Consider the following 16,875-nt stretch of genomic DNA (forward strand, 5'->3'; position numbering starts at 1 on the left):
ACAAGGAAAGCCAGCCATTCACAGGCATTTCTTAAGCATCGGTTATGTGCCAAGCACTGTGCTGGAGTTACAAAGACAAAGAATGAACCAATTCCTACTTTCAAAAAGCATGCATCTTAATTAGGGAGACAAGTACATATATACATTAAAAAAAAAAGATGCAAAGGAAACAAAAAGAAATAGCAATTTTAGCAGGGAGGCTTCCCATGGTTGGGGGCATCAGGAATGATTTTATGTGGAAGGTGGCATTTTGCTACATCTGAAAGGGAGAGAAGGATTCTGTGAGGCAAAGGCACAGAGGTGGGAAATGGGATGGTGAACAGAGAAAAGACTAGTTTTGCTGGATCAGAGCATGCAGGAGGGATAGTAATTTACAGTTACTAGGGCAGGAAAGATCGGTTAGGTCAAGGCTGTAATAAGTTAAACAAAGGATTTTATATTTTTATCTAGAGACAACAGGAAAACACCGAAGAAGGAGAGTCACAAGGTCAAATGATTTTCACCCTCCCCCCCATTCTCTCATCTCCAAACTCCTCAACCTCAGCCAATCTGCCTTATACCAACTCTGCTCACCTCTTGCATTGTGCTCACTCATATTCCCATTCCCTATTGAGCTGACGTCTTTTCGTTCTAGACCTCTTTCTCTCACATTCCTATCTCTGATTTCACAGAGACTTCATTCCCTTCTAATGACACTGGATCCCTGGACTTCTTGCCCAGCAAGCTCCGATTTTACTCTGCTCTGCCCTCTCCACCACTCCAGCCAATCATGGTATTTTCCATCCAATTTATTTCATGGGGCCTGTTCTATAATAGTCCTTATGTCATTCTTCCTCCTTTCCTGGAGTTAGGAAGACCTGAGTTCAAATGTGAACTCAGAAAGAAGAAAAAAGTTTCAGTCTATCTTTTCATTTTTTTTTTTCCTTTTTCTTCGACAATTTAATGGCATCCTTTACTTGGATGCTCATACCTAATAAAAGCCAGCCTTGGGCCTACATTTGCTCCTCTTCCAAATTCTGCCAAGGCAAATGAAAGAAAAGTGAGGGATGCTGTCAACCCTCCTGAGAGGTTTTTTGGAGATCTGCCTACTCCAACCTTGGTGACCTCTGATGAGGCTCTCGGAATCTGACCATTGGAGAAGAAGGGCCAGTCTGTTCAACACAATAAGGGGGTTTGTACATGTCTGTTAAAGGTTATATATATTTTCCCAGTATGAGTCCTTTATACTGCAGCCTTCATTCACCTTCTGTCAAGGGACCAACCCAATTTCAGCATTGGTAGATCACTGACAATCACATGGAAAGAAATGACTCAGCATCTCTCATAGCAAGAGAGATCCCAACTAACTCCCTACACCCAGGGGCAGGAATGCTGTCCTTCCCCTAAGGGTTGGGAGGCCCATCACCTGGGACCAGGGGCCCACTCCTGGAGGAGAAGCTTATTGCTCCCAGCTGTTATGGGACTATCTTTTAATTTTAAAAAAGTCCTGACATTACAAAACTAAACCGAAATGTATTGATATTATGCTCTTACATTTCAACGACAAAACAGAAAAAAAAAATCAAGAGCCTCCCAAAACAAAACAAAAAGCAGAAACAGAAGAGAAAAGCTCATAAAACTACATATGGTTCTCAGCATGAACAACTGAACAAAGAAAGAAATTAAAATGCTGTGTAAGGCTGGGCATGTCACTTAACCTCTGTTTATCTGTTTCCTAAAATGTAAAATGGGATAATAACATCAACCAACCTGCCAGGGTTGTAAAGTGTTTAGCACAGTGCCTGGAACATAGTAGGCCCTATACATATAGGAGGCAGCGGCTCCTACTCCTGCTCCTGCTCCTCCTCTTTCTCTTTTCTCTGCTGCCCTTATACCAGGGGACTTTAACATCCTTACTGAGGCTCTCTCAAATGTCTTAAATTCCCAATTCCTAAGTCTCTTTAAGTCCCATCACCTAATCCTTTATCCCTCTCAGCCTCACTTTTCTCAAGTGCAAAATGGGACAATAATACTTTTACTCCCTACCTCAGAAGGTTATTTTGGGCAAAGTGCATTTTAGTAGGGGAAAAATATTAAATTTAGATCTAGAAGACCTGAGTTTGAATTCTTGGATCTTTTACTTACTCCTACCTATGTGATCTTCTACTAGTCACTTAACTTCTCTGGCCCTCTATAATGTCATATGTAAAATTAAAGGTTAGATCTCATCCTCTCCAGCCTCAAACCTAAGATTCTACAGAAATGTGCATTAAATAAATTATCAATTAAAAGAATAATGGCTATAGAATACCATCCATATGCTAGAACTCAGGAATCCTCTGAGACTCTTAGATCAATATTCCATTTCTAAATTTCTCATGAACATGCTGTGTGACTATGGGCCAGTGATTATGGATCTAGGCCTCTATCTCTTTCTTTAAATGAGCAGAGTAAGCTTTGATAATAATGAATTGCAGACTTCTAAGATGGCTGAAAGGATTCATAAATAGAAGCTCTCCTCGGGATTTCTTCAGACAATTTTCTTCTTGGAGTCAAGGCAATAATAGCTTATATTCTTATAACTGAGTGTATTACTTTCTCCACTTTGCAGATGAAGATGCTGAGGGTGAGAGAGATTGAATGATTTGCTCAAGATCACCCACCTAGTAGAGAGGTAGTTTTCGGAATTTAATACTTCTACTAAACTGTGGGAGCAGCTAGGTGGCCAAATGGAGAGAGCAGTGGGCCTGGAGTCAGAAAGACCAGAGTTCAAATCTGGCTTCAGACATTTAACTAGCTATGTGACCCTGAGCAAGTCATTTAACCTGCTTGCATAAAATTGGGAAAGGAAATGGCAAACCACTCCAATATCTTTGCTGAGAAAACCCCTTGTATATTTGGTCCACAGCATCACAAAGAGTCAGACATGACTGAAAAACTAAACAACACCAACAACACTAAATGGTGATTAGATAACACTGAGAGTTCCCTTTCAGCCCTAGGACTTGATAATTTCCAAAACTGAAGATAGACTATAGAATTGGAAGATCCAACATTGCCATCAGAGTGTAATACAGACCACCCAGACAGAAAGTGGAAATAGATGAGTACTTTGGGGAAGAGATCACAAGCTGGGTACAAGGGCACGATAAAGCAGGAATGGAAAACTTTAATGTATCTGAGTACCACTGACAGAAAGCAGGCCACGCGATGATCTGTTGGCATGGTGCAGTGGAGAGTACTAGACTGGGATTCGGAGGAAGTCACTAAACCCCCATGGGCTTCCTTCGGCTCATCTGTAAAACAAGGTTGTTGAACTGGCTGACTTCTGAGGCCCTTTACTGAGGCTCTAAAGTTAAGATCCTATGTATGTTCTTGAACACAGAAACAAAGAAACAACCAAGCATGTGCAGGAGTGTGTGTGTGTGTGTGTGTGTGTGTGTGTGTGTGTGTGTGTGTTTTGGGGAGGGGAGAAGTGAGAGGGTGGAGGTTCACAATTCTTTATGGTTCCCAGATTTACAGAGCACTTTCCTTACCAAAACCCTGTAAGGGAGGGTACATAAATATTATTACCTCCATTCTACAGATGAGAAAACTGAGAATCAACAAGGTTAAGATAACTAGGTGGTACAATGAATAGAGTAACATACTTAGGAAGACTTGAATTGGATGAGTTCCAATCCTGTCTTGGATGCTATCTGTGTGATCTTAACCTCTCTGAGCCTCAGTTTCCTCACCTGTAAAACAACAGAATTGTATTAGAGGCCTCTAAGATCCCTTTGAGCTCAAAATCTATGATCCTATGATCCGGGGATCCATATTCACAGAGCTGGCAAGTGTCCAAGTCAGGATTTGAACCCAAGTCATCTTACCCTATGCCTAGCATTCTTTCTACTCTTCCCCTTTAAGGAACTGGGGACAAGGAGAGGCAGACAGACCACCAAGATGTCAATATCATTTCAGAATGTGGTAGTTTGGCAAACCCAGTAGTCAATAAATGGGGATTTAATCTAAACATAATCTAAAACCTAACATTACAAAAAGGGGAGCTTGAGTGTCAGATAGAATAGCCAGTTTCCTCAATAGTAGGTCTTGCCACCATTATCCAGATAATTGCAGCCATGCAAACCAGACCACTGAGACCTCTGAGCCATTCACTGGGTGACTGAATACTGTATGGAGCACTTGGAACATCCCCACTCTGCATTTGACAATTTCAAGTACAGGAATGAAGAGCATTCTATGGGGAGAACTGCTCCAAACGAATCATTTTCTCTATTAACAACCCAACTAAAAAATAAAAATAGACCATTTAACATTCATCTGCATAGCCATGGCAGTTCAACACATTAAATCAACTTACTACTGTCAAGCCACCTTATTAGTCAGAGAGCTAAAAATAACGCCAGTTCTTCATTGTGATTCATCATGGAGCTTCCTAATCAATGGCAAAAAAGTCAGGCAAAATCATATCGACTTCAGAAGTTTAATAATTTCTGGAATAACATTTTCATTATTTGCAAAGAAACATGGTATTCAATCTTGACTTAATTTATTTGGATCCACATTTTGTATTATTAATAACAAGCAATATTGAATGTTATCAGAGCCTAAACAGATCCATCCATTTTCCACATGGGAAGGAAAGAAAATTTTCAGCCCAGTTTAAACAAAAGTCCTTACGGCTCAATTTACTCGATTTCTTGTGTGTCCATCAATAGGCTTCATTTGAGAAGATTTTATTTTGGGAGGAGAAATTTTTTACTGGGAAACAAGGAAGAATAAAAACAGAAAGCCATATTTTGCTCACTCAGATAAAGTGTATGTAGATGTAGACACAGACACACATACACACACACATGCACACACATGCACTTTTTGATAGAGTTGGAAAGGCTCTTAATCTAGCCTTTTAATTCAACCCTCCATGGTACAGATGTTGGAAAGGATCATAAAATCAAAGATGTTTAGCTGGGAAGACCCTTAATTAAAGCATCTATTCTAACTCCTTCATTTACCAGTTGGAGAAAATGAGGTCAAGAGAAGGGAAAAGACTCACCCAAGGCCATACAGCAAGTAAATATTGGGAATGAAATTTGAACTCAGGATTCCTACCTTCCAAGTCTATTGCCTTTCCATTTCTTTGATCTGATCAAGCTCAAACAGTGCTTTTTGTCACAGTCCTTATGGGCACCCCTAAAAGGTGTCTGCACAACTCTCCAGGTACTGATGACAGCAAACAATCACATACAGCTTGAAGGTCCTTCCCTGAAAGGAGGGAAGAAATGTTATGGGCGAGCATTTGGTTCACCTGCACAATTATTCTGTGATGATTCTTTTTTTGACCTTCTTTCGAATAAACTCAGCTCTCGCAAGCCCTTTGTTCCCATTGTGTGAGGGAGCTGCAGGAAGCAAGCCCCGAATGGTTTGACAGGCACCGAGCAACACAAAGACACATCACGATTCAGTGCCCAAGACTCAGCACTGATCTTTATTCCTTGGCTCAGGCTGGAACACTTTGGAGGCCTGTTGTCTTACAGCAGATCTCACTCTGCAGCTCTTGACATTTGGAAATGATTTGACCCAGGTGAGCCAGGGGTTCCCTATGACAAAAGTCAATTCTCCTGTAATGGGGGCATTTACACATGTCAGCAATCTTCTGCATGCAAATGGCATCGTGATGGGATTCATCTATTGAGCATGGCGACCTCAAAACAACAGTGTTGTTCCTAGACTGTCACAGCTAGAAGGGGCTGTACGGTTCATCCAGTTCCAGCCTTCTTGTTTACGTGAGGGGGAAATTGAGTCTCAGAGGGGGAGTGACTTGCCTGTGATGATTTATCAGGGCAGAAGTAGAACCAGGACTAGAAGACATGTCTGCTGGCTCCTGGTCCACTGCTCCCACCACCAAAATGCACTGCCTCTGCCCATTCCCCTTTGCTTGTGATGTCAATTATAGCCAGGTGCTCACAAATTTGTGGTTGAGATACACGAGTTCAGCAAAGCAGGCTACGCAGCAATCAGGGTCCAATGTTTGATGATGTTAGCAACAATAACAGTGATAGTGAGGACTATGAAGAAGGTGAAAGGAGATTCAGGGTGACCCCCTGCATCCTTTACCTATTACAATCTATGAAGGCAATGTATTCTTCTCCGGTCCGCAGTGATGTCCCCTCCTTAGAGTTCCTATTTTAGCCAGAGGGTGTTGGATGGACCATATGTATGTGTTTATGTATGTGGCACATGGAAATCACTAGGAAACAATCAAGTAAATTACTGGGGGTCATACTACCTTGGGTGCTGGGCACTGTACCAAAAGGCAGAATCCTGTTGCTATGGATTTTCCATCATCAAATCATCTTCAAATGTATTCCATGACTTGTAGCCACACAGCATCACTGGAAGAATATTGATATTACAAAGATGGGCCTTTGCTTCAGGGAGAAGCTGGGGCTTATTAATAATCAGTCATCAAACAAAGTTATCTCTGTGGTTACATTATTCAAGGAATCCTGCATGATTCTGACATTTGCATGAGATTCACGTTGTTGGAGAAGAGCCTGTAAGGCACTGTTTTGGTCTACTGAATCAAGAGCTTTTTTTTACAGTCAACAAAACTTCACTGGCTCCCCACTGCCTTTAGGTGAGAATATCAACTCCGTTCTTTGGCATTTCAAGCCCTTTGAAATCTAGCCCTGGCTTATCTTCCCAGGCTGATTACACTTTGATTCTTCTTCCACATCTGCGTTGGTCAAATGGCCCACTTGTGTCCCATACATGATATTCCATCCCTGGTCTCAGCACCTTTACACAGTGCCCCCCATGCTTAGAATGTTCTACCTTCTGCTTCTTGGAACCTCTAATTCTTTTCAAAGGCAAACTCAAATGCCATCTCCTTCAAAAGACCTTTCTGGATTCTCCCAATGGTTAGTGACTCCTTCCAAATTTTATTTATTTATCTATCTATATCTATCTATCTTTCTATTTATCTATCTATACACACATACTATATATTCACATACATACATATATGCATATACACACATACATTCATGTATCTGTGTTTACATGAGTATATGTGTGTGTACATATGTATATATGTATAAACACACATACACACACACACACACACACACACACCCTGTATTTAATTGTCTGTGAACATCTTGTACCTCCTGGTGCCATAGAGGCTGCTTGAGGGCAGGGACCCTCTCACCCTTGTGCTTATATTGTTAGCAACTAGCAGAGAGCCTGGCAGATAGATGGTACTAAAGAAATGCTTGATGACTGATTGTACAAAACAATAATCACAGTAAAATCTTGTACTGTCTATTATAACTTTCAGTCAATCTCATAACAGGTGGAGGCCGGAGCTGGCTCTTACAGGCTAGCTCGTGAGAGCTGACATCAATTTTCAGCGCGAGCATGTATACCACGGAATTTGGCAAATATTATGAAGTAGGGTCTGACTTATTGTTTTGTTGATTGTAAAGACTTCAGAAAATGTTGGAGTAAATGTCAATAATGCAGATGGAACTTTCAAAGTGTGTCATGCATACATTCTTTTTTTTTTTTTTTGGAGAGCAGGTTGTTAAACATTTACCAGCACAGCCTTCTAATCCTAAATACATGTTTTGTTGTAGAATAGCATTTCCAAGAAACCTAATACCTTCATTTAGGACTCTTTCAATATATATATATATATAGATTATCTTCATTGAAATTTTGTAGCAATGATACTTTAGGCATACAGGTCAATATTCTCTTGGTCACCATTTTTTACTAACAATAAAGACTAAGTTTTTTCGAAGTCTTTAGTACCACCCTCTCATTCCATGACCTTGAGAATCAGTTCCTTCCACCCCTCAAAACTGTGCCTCCTCCAAGCAAATATCTACTCTTGCATCCCCTTGGACTAGCCTAGCAACTCTTCCAGTTTTTATTGTCTTTTAAGTTATTTTTACTTCCTCATGCAGGACATTGGGGACTATATTAGAATACAAATCTAAGGGTTCCACTATAATAGATGGAGGATAGAGGTAATTATAAAAATCTACACAATTCTTCTGTTCCATTTTTTCATCTGTCTATTGTCCTCATTTTCATTTTAACCTTGTTTCTTCCTTTTATTACTTCCAGCTTTGGGTGAGGGGCATCCTTGTGGCACATTAGATAAAACACTGGGCCAGGAGTCAGAAAGACCAGTTCAAATGCAGCCTCAGGAGCTCACTAGCTGTGTGACCATGAGCAAGTTGCTTAACCTTTGTCTACCTCAGTTTCCTCAACTATAAAATGGGGATAATAATAGCACCTACTTCCCAGGGTCGTTGTGATACTCAAATGAGATACTATTTGCAAAGCACTTAGCATAGTGCCTGGCACATAATAAGTGCTAAATGTTATTGTTATTATTATTATTATTATTTCCCTTGTTTTACACTGGTCAACCATTCTTAGGAAATGCTGATAGTCAGTGTCAATGTCTGCTTTTTTTTCAGCAGTTTGTTTAAATATGTCAAGTTGAAAGTATCTTAATTACCTGCCATATGGTCATTTCATTTTTAGCCTTTTTTGTAGATTGTTACTGATTTTGATATTTGCTCTAGAAAAGTCCGTGGCCCAATGACACACAGACAACTGATTCAGAAATGCCTTCCTCACCAATGACTTGTTCTTTTCTATCAATATGCGGCCAATTTGAAATGATGTTGTCTTATGCTTCCCCAAACTTCCTGACTCTTTTCAAAGGAACCATGGCTATATATAATTTATGAGGCTTTTGTATGGTCTTTACTTATGCTTATAACCTTCTCCACAGCATTTGGTCCAAAACCTGCGATAATTTTCATAGTGGTACCTCTACAAATGGTTCCCATGAGCAGTCTAGTAGGAGGTGCCCCACGATAAGAATTTTCTTTTTGTCCTCAGATATGGGAATAAATTGACTCCCAAGCCCCTTCGTTTGCCTGTGGGTTATCTTTCCATTTAGCAGCAACTGTGTCTTCTGGTTTACTCTGTGGTGATATCGAGATTCATATGATTCAGTCTACCCAATAATAAGTCTCCCTTATCACCAGACAAGGATTTCCCAGAGTGCCAAAAGCTCAGTTAATGCTCTAGCATCTAAAATGGAATCAATCTTAGTACCCTTGCCCCTTTTCCCAGCACTCACAGAAGGGGGCTTCACTGGCCCAGGGGCTATTTCCTATCAGTATCATCAGGATCAGTATCAGTATCATCATCATCGTCATCATCATCATCACTGCCACTGGCAGGGTTGCCATGGCCAAAAGAAATCATGCTCACGAGTCCGACCATTTACTGATGAGTCCGTTTGTACATACCTAGGATTGGTTTCTGGAAGCAAAGTCTGTTTCTGGGCCATACTCCAAAGCTTTCTAGCAGAGAAGAATTCAGAGTGTTTGTTCTAAGACTAAGGTAGCTAGCTAGGCAGTATTGCAGTGTATGGAGTTCTGGACCTGGAATCAGGAAGACCTGAGTTCAGATCCTGCTTCAGATACTTACAAACTATGTAGCCCCACACAAGTCACTTAACCTCTCTCTGCCTCAATTTCCTCAAATGCAAAATGGGGATAACAACATCACCTATATCCCAGGGTTGTTCTGAGGATCAGATGAAATATTTGTAAAGTGCTTAGTACAGTGACTGGCACACAGTAAGTGCTATATCAATACACATTCTTTCTCCAGGATCACTTTCATGCCCAAATGGGGCATCAGAGGACTTTGTCTATTTGTGTGTGGGGAGGAGGGGGGAAGTGCACTACAGGATTATAATTGCCAAACATGGGCCTATTTTAAAGAATATCACTATGCGAGACATGCCTTAGCATGCCGTAATCATGTATATCAGCAAGCCAACAAAAAAACATCTAGCCAAAAAGGTTTGAAAGAACATACCACCCCCAAATTCACTGATGGAGAGGTTCTACTTCATGGGAAGATCCTATATAAGTCTTTCCAGAGTAACTGTCTCATTAAAGCAGCCAAGGACACCAATATATAATAAAAAAAAACCATAAATTGCAGAAGAAGAAAAGTCACAAAAAATGTTCCTGACCTTTGGCACAGCAATCCCATTGCTGGGCATACACCCTCAGAAGGGCAAAGACAGAAACTGAACACTATACAATGATAAATCTCAGCTCCAGAGAAGAGATGAGGAAATGTATCTCTTCATCTTTTCCTTGGAGAGGTAGGGGCCAATGGGTGCATAATATTGCATACACTGTCAGATGTGATTATTAGTTGGTTTTTCTTAACTGCTTTCTTTGTTACAAGGGAAGGTTCACTGTGGTGGGGTGGGGTATATATAAGATTGTGCTGCAAAAACTAAAGGTATTGACAAAATATGACTTAAAAAAAAGGAATATTATCTTTCATCCCAACAACTGGGGCATGAGGGGGATTCTGCATACAATTGTCATAGAAATAGAGACCGGACAGGCTATTTGTTGGTATAGAGAACTCCCAGGTGAGGAAATTTCCTCTAGCAACACAAGTAATCACCTTCTCTGCAACTTGGTATCTCCAAAAGTAGCCAATAACACTAAGAGGTTAAGTGAGTTGCCCAGGATCATATATCTAGTATATGTCAGAGATGGAATTTGAATCCAGGCCTTCCTGGTTTTGAGGCTGGCTTTCTACCCACTACTCATATGTCTTACTCCCTCATGGTGTTCCCTCATATTTATTCATTAAATCATGCAAAAACCATTTATTGAGCACCTACCCTGAATAAGGCATCAAGCAAAGTGCTGTGGGTGATAAACAGATGGAGAGGCCACCGTCTCTGCCCTCAAAGTTTACAATCCAGCCCTATCTGTCAATGGAGCATTTAGACACAGTTAGAAGGTGATATCCAGCTTGATGATTTTTTATCACAATTTTCTCAGGCATTCTAGCTCATTTGGAGTTCCTGCAAAATTCATCTGTGTTATAAAATAATGACCATCATAATGCATTGGCCATACATAAGGCCTTTCTTCCTAAGCACACAACTGATGTCAGCAGGGCAGATATAATTATTCCCATGTGGTAGAAGAATAGACAGGGACAGCCGGCCTTTGCAAGGAGGTAGCCAAACACCAGCTGAGTAAGCAAAAGCAAGATAGTCATGATTATTATTATAATGATCATCCTTACTTTGGAGGCTGCAGGCCCTCCACTGACTTAATAGGGTTTTGTGTGCTGCTGTTGCCAATAACCAATCACAGTTTGGTGGCCAGCTCTCTGGAGCTGAGTTTCTTGCACTTTGAGAATCAATTTCAGACATGAGATACATAGCCCATCACTGGTCTGGCATTCGAAGCCTTACCAGCTTGTGAGAAGCTGCTAGAGTTTGCTCTCTTCTGGCCTGATCCTTCGAGAACTCAGACCTCTTTTAGTTTTAAAGCTATGATCTTATAGACATTACGTCATCAGAGCCTCATGGCAACCTGGAAAATCATAGATTTAGAGCTGAAAGAGATCCTAGTGATCAACTAAACCAAGCTTCTCAGGAAGCTAGGTGGTGCAGTGGATAGAGGCCTGGAGTCAGGAAGATGAGTCTTCTTGAATTCAAATCTGGCAGCAGATACTGAGTAATTGTGTGACCCTGGGCAAGTCACTGAAACCTGCCCCAGTTTCCTCATCTGTAAAATGAACTGGAGAAGGAAATGGCAAACCACTCCAGGATCTTTGACAAAACAACCCCCAAATAGGGTCACGAAGAGTCGGGCAGGACTGAAAAATCACTGAAAAACAAATTCAACCTCTAATTTTATAGACAAGGAAAGTGACAATGAGAGTGGTGAAGTGATTTGCCCAAAGTCACCCAGGTAGAGATTGGTTGAACCAGAATTTGAACTCCTGCCTTGTGCCTCCCAAATCCAGTTCTCCTTTCCAATGTCCCAGGCTGTCTCCCAAAGCAAATGGAAAAAAAAATGCACAGACATGTTGCTGACTAAACTATATAAACACCAGCATCACATAAACAACTGCTACTATAGGTATTGCTGTTAAGATACTTCTAGAGCTATCATTACTTGATTCTAAATTTTCTACTTTAATCCTTAATAAGAGAGGAGAAATGTCACGGCGCGGCATAGTGGATTTCGAAGTAAAGAGACATAGATACCGGTGCTGGCTCTGCTCCTTAGTCCTTAGTTGACCATGGCTAAGTAATTCCCCTTCTTTGGGCCTTAATTTCCTCATCTATGAAATGTGAGGGCTTCCAGCTCTGACATCCTACGATCTTATTAATTTTGTTTTTCTTAGCCCTCTTCTACCTCTCCAGTCTTCTTACACCTTACTCCCTGACATATATTTTTCCATCTGGTAACACTGGCCTCCACCTGTTCCACAAACAACACTCTCCATCTCTCTGCTCTGGGCATTCTCTCAGGCTGTCCCCCATGTCTGGAATGCTCTCCCTCCTCAGCTCTGCCTACCGACCCCTCTGGCATCCTTTAAGTCCCAACTGAAATCCTACCTTCTACGGGAAGCCTTTCCCAACCCCTCTTAATTCCAGTGCTGTCCCTCTGTCAATTATTTTCTGTTTATCCTGTATGTAGCCTGTTTGTGTAGATTTGTTTGGTTTGTTGTCTCTCCCACTAGATTGTAGGCTTATTGAGGGCAGGGACTGTCTTTTGCCTCGTTTTGTATTTCCATCACTTAGCAAGGTACCTGGCACATAGAAGGTGCTTAATAAATATTTAGTAGCTGGTTGATTTAATTAATAGATTCTCAAGTATATTGATCAGTAGCTATACATTTTGAAGAAAATTCTAACAATCATTTTCCAATTTCTTCTTTTTCCAGATTATAGATATTCTCCAATCCAAAGTTCATTTCTTGCACAACCCTTTTCCAACAATTCCCCTTGCACACTCTAGGATCCTAAAAAATAAATCCCCTTCACCTCCTTTTTTGTGTTTATGTTACTATTAAGAGCAGGGCTAGCAGAGGAAATCTTCATTTAAATGGCTGGGAATCTAGCTGGGCCTAGCAACACACGTCTATAATCCCAGCTCCCAAGGAAGCGAAGGTAAGTGAATCTTTTGATTTCAGGAGTTTACAGTGGGCTAAACTGATTGGGTGTCTTTACCAAATTCAGCATCCATGTGGTCAGCCTCCACGAGTGGGGGAGTCACCAGATTGCCTAGGGAATAGCAAACCGGCCAAAAATGGTAGGTCAAAGCTTTGATGCTGATCAGTAGTGTGATCGGGGGTATGAGTATCCCCTGAATTTCTACACTGGCAAGATAGGGAGACCCTGCCTTTTAAAACAAAAATAATCTACTGAAATTCCAGTAAGGAAATGATGGAAGAAATAGAGTAACCCAAAATGACTCTATCATGGATTATAAAGTCATTTGTCTCGGGATTCTAGTCTTAGTTCTACCAAGGGCTAATTGTGTGACCTTAGACAAGTCTCTCCCGCTTGCTATGTCCCTATTTCCACATATATCCTTTTATTAAGAGGATTCGTTCTGTGAAGTTTGGAGTCAGTCAAAGGACCGCACTTGAGGACCTAGAGGGCCACATGTGGTCTCGAGGCTGCAGGTTCCCCTCCCCTAGCTGATCTTGTAGGGCTACTTACTTTTCCTGCTCTAACCTTCTATACTTGCTTCTATGTTATACTTTAGATCATCCCATATTTACTTCCCTTCATCCTATCTCAGAGGAAGAATGGGGTAAAAAGTAAGTATTCCAACTGATAAAATTGAGAATCTCCCCATGTCAACTTTTCCTGGCCTGTTTTAAAAAAGTGAAGCGTGAAAGATAATGATGTCTTTATAATAGCAGTTTTCATAATTGTACTTCTGACTTAGTGTCCTTATTTTAATTAAGATCCCCTGTTTGGTTTGCCCAAGTTCCAAATTGGGTTTCTAAGTTCTTTATCAATAGAACCAGCCTTACCCGTACCTCTCACGTCCACTGAGAAGTACATGAATCCCAGGTGGGGGGCTAGGATGGGGCAGTGGGGAGAACTGTCTTTCTTCATTAGAAGATAAAGCATGACTACATCTCCTAGTAACATAATCCCAACCTAATTAAGAGGAATGTTTAACTTTGTGTTCAATTTAGAATAGCAGCTAAATATTTGAAGCACCTAAAAACTGTCCACAATTTTCCAATTAGCCACACTCCCTAGATTTGCAGATCTCATAGATAACTAGGATCGCCACTTGAATAATTGTTGATTACAGAGGAATGGCTTTAAACAATGGTTTTAAAACACACACAGCCAAGAGCTAAATGCAAGAGATCGCCCCTAATTTTAAATTCATGTTTTTGCTTTGTTTAAGAAAACACGCATACAGCCCTTTTGGATTTTCCAGGGCAGAGGATGGGGAGTCCGACAAGTTCATCATCATAACAAATACCCCAGAGAGGCTCCCAGTGAAGACACTAAACTTTGGTTTCTTTTAGTCTCAATGCTGAATGTTAACTTAGGTCCCTTAGTGGCTTTCCTGGTAAGATTATTTTAACCAGAAATGACATAACCTATTTTAATCCCTCTGTATTTTAATTCTTGGTAGCAAACTGTGATTCCTCTTCAAGAAGAATTGGAGCTCCAACTTTCTAGAGCCTGCACCAGGCTGTATTTGCATTCAGAAAACACCCCCAGTTTCCAGAGTTCTCATCTCTCAAATTGCATTTTAAGTGGGGAAGCAAATATTTCTTTCCACAGTCACTGACAACTGGGGCCAATAATTGGTATAAAATCAGCATGGTGATAAAAGGATGCAGCTCGAATGGACTGCTAGGGCTGGCTGGTGCCAAAATGGTGAAGTAGCTGAGGTTTATCTTTGATACGTTCCAACTCCCCTTTCTGTGCCCTTCTCCTAGTTGGCATTCCTCTCCATTAACATCAGGATATCCAGGGGCAGCTAGACATGTGACTTGTAGTAGCTGTGTGACCCTGGGCAAGTCACTTAACCCTGATTGCCTCACCAAAAAACAAAAACAAACAAACAAACAAAAAGATATCCAGTGGCCTTGATCACTACGGAAATATGTTTTCCACCCTATGTCCTCATGATGCTTCTGGCTATATAGGTCTTTCCCATATACCCCTCAGTCCATTTTTTCACTGCCCAAATTGTCCCTGTATTTCAAAAGTCCTCTCCCTTTGCTATTCTCCCCAATTAAAAACTCCCATGATATCAATGGGGTGACCTCATCTAGGTGTTAGGAGGGAACGGGTGGGATTAGAACCACATACACTAAGGTATGAATGACTACTAGCTTTTAAGTTTCCCAGGGAATGTTTGCATCTTTAAAGGGGGTGGATATTAATACAAAAGAAATATTCATATAAGTGATTTTTGAGCAGTGGGTACAGTGGGTAGCAAGGTTTCTTTTTTTGTTTTGTTTTTTGGTGGTGGTGATTGTTCATTTGTTTGCTTTTTTTTCTTGAATAGAGAGAAAACTTGAATTCAAGCCCAGGATTTGTCACTTACATTAGTTTGTGGCTTTGGGAAAAAAAAACACTTTATTCTGAGTCTTCATTTTCTCATATTTCAACTAGTTTGGAATGGAAAGCTCTCCACAACTGTAAGGCATCTGTGCATGGCCAACCTTGGCATCCCACTAACAATTATAGAATACATTTTTGGAAAAATCCTTTTTTGACTTTTCTTATGGGAAAGCTTCATGTGTTATGAAGAGCAATTACATTCAGTTTCTACAGAAAATCTGCTCTTAATGACTGAAAGCAGAGGAGATGGTGGGAGATGATGGGGAAATGGAATACTACCTTGAATTTCATTATGGTTCATGACACATGCAGATTGGATCTAAACACACAAAGTGAAGTGTAAAGGCTATTATTCAGAGAAATCAGACTTTAAAAAAAATTTGATTTAGGGTTTATGCGCCCGGTAACTTTCAAAGAAGATTTCAGATGGCTTTAAAAATTAAACATAATATAAAGCAGGATAATTAAAAATGAAGACAGAACAAAAATCTGATAAAAGGAGCAGAGGATTAGATGTTGTCACATTCCTAAGACAAACTAATCATGGCAGCTGGAGACTGAACTAAGCTCTAAAACTCCTGGCCATAAAGGCCAAGCAGGAAACCCAATGGGTTATATCATTACCATTGTGTGAAAACATAATCTGGTGATTTTCTCTGCAGAGATAAACTTTTTCCTAACATTGCATTATCTCATCTGAGAATTCAGCCATAATCCTTCTTATTCAGAAAAAAAGAGTCGTTTGGCAGAATTGCCCAGTTGGCTGTCTACAATGATCAATTTTGCCAATGATTGCTCAGTTCTCCATATCACCATGCCTGGGTAGACATAGCCTTTATCTCACTCCCTATTACCACAGGATGCTAGGCAGATGGAATAGACCTTGGCTCACACAGAATTGGAAGGACTGCCTAAGATGACACAGTAAGTGAGGGACCAATATTCTTGGGACGATACCAGTAGGGACAGGAATAGTTTCTCCAAGATTCTAACCATGATGCAGCCCTAGTCAACTCTTTATACTACAGGAAATGCCTAGTGACCAATATGGGAGTCCCAATCAACTTCCTAATCAATGGGCCACATGCAGGGCCATCACTGACTTGTTAGAGCTACCAAAATCAAGACCAAATTAGAACAAAGAGCAAAAATGAGAAGGTCCTTCTTGGAGCTGAAGTATTTATATCCTGAGTCATTTATGCAAGCTGTTGATGCCAAAAAAAAAAGGCACAGGGATAAAAGAACAGACATTAGTATAGACTATTACAATTTCCTAAGGAAATTCAATCAGTGTAAATCAATCAACAAAAAGAATAAATAAAAAGAACTTAGAAACCACCTTTGCAAACACATGGATTTATCCACCTTGTATCTTCACATTGCCATTTGGGTCACTTGGAATTTTTGCC

This window comes from Vombatus ursinus, unplaced genomic scaffold (genome assembly GCF_900497805.2).
Source record: "Vombatus ursinus unplaced genomic scaffold, bare-nosed wombat genome assembly UNPS02014903.1, whole genome shotgun sequence".
Taxonomy (NCBI): Eukaryota; Metazoa; Chordata; class Mammalia; order Diprotodontia; family Vombatidae; genus Vombatus; species Vombatus ursinus.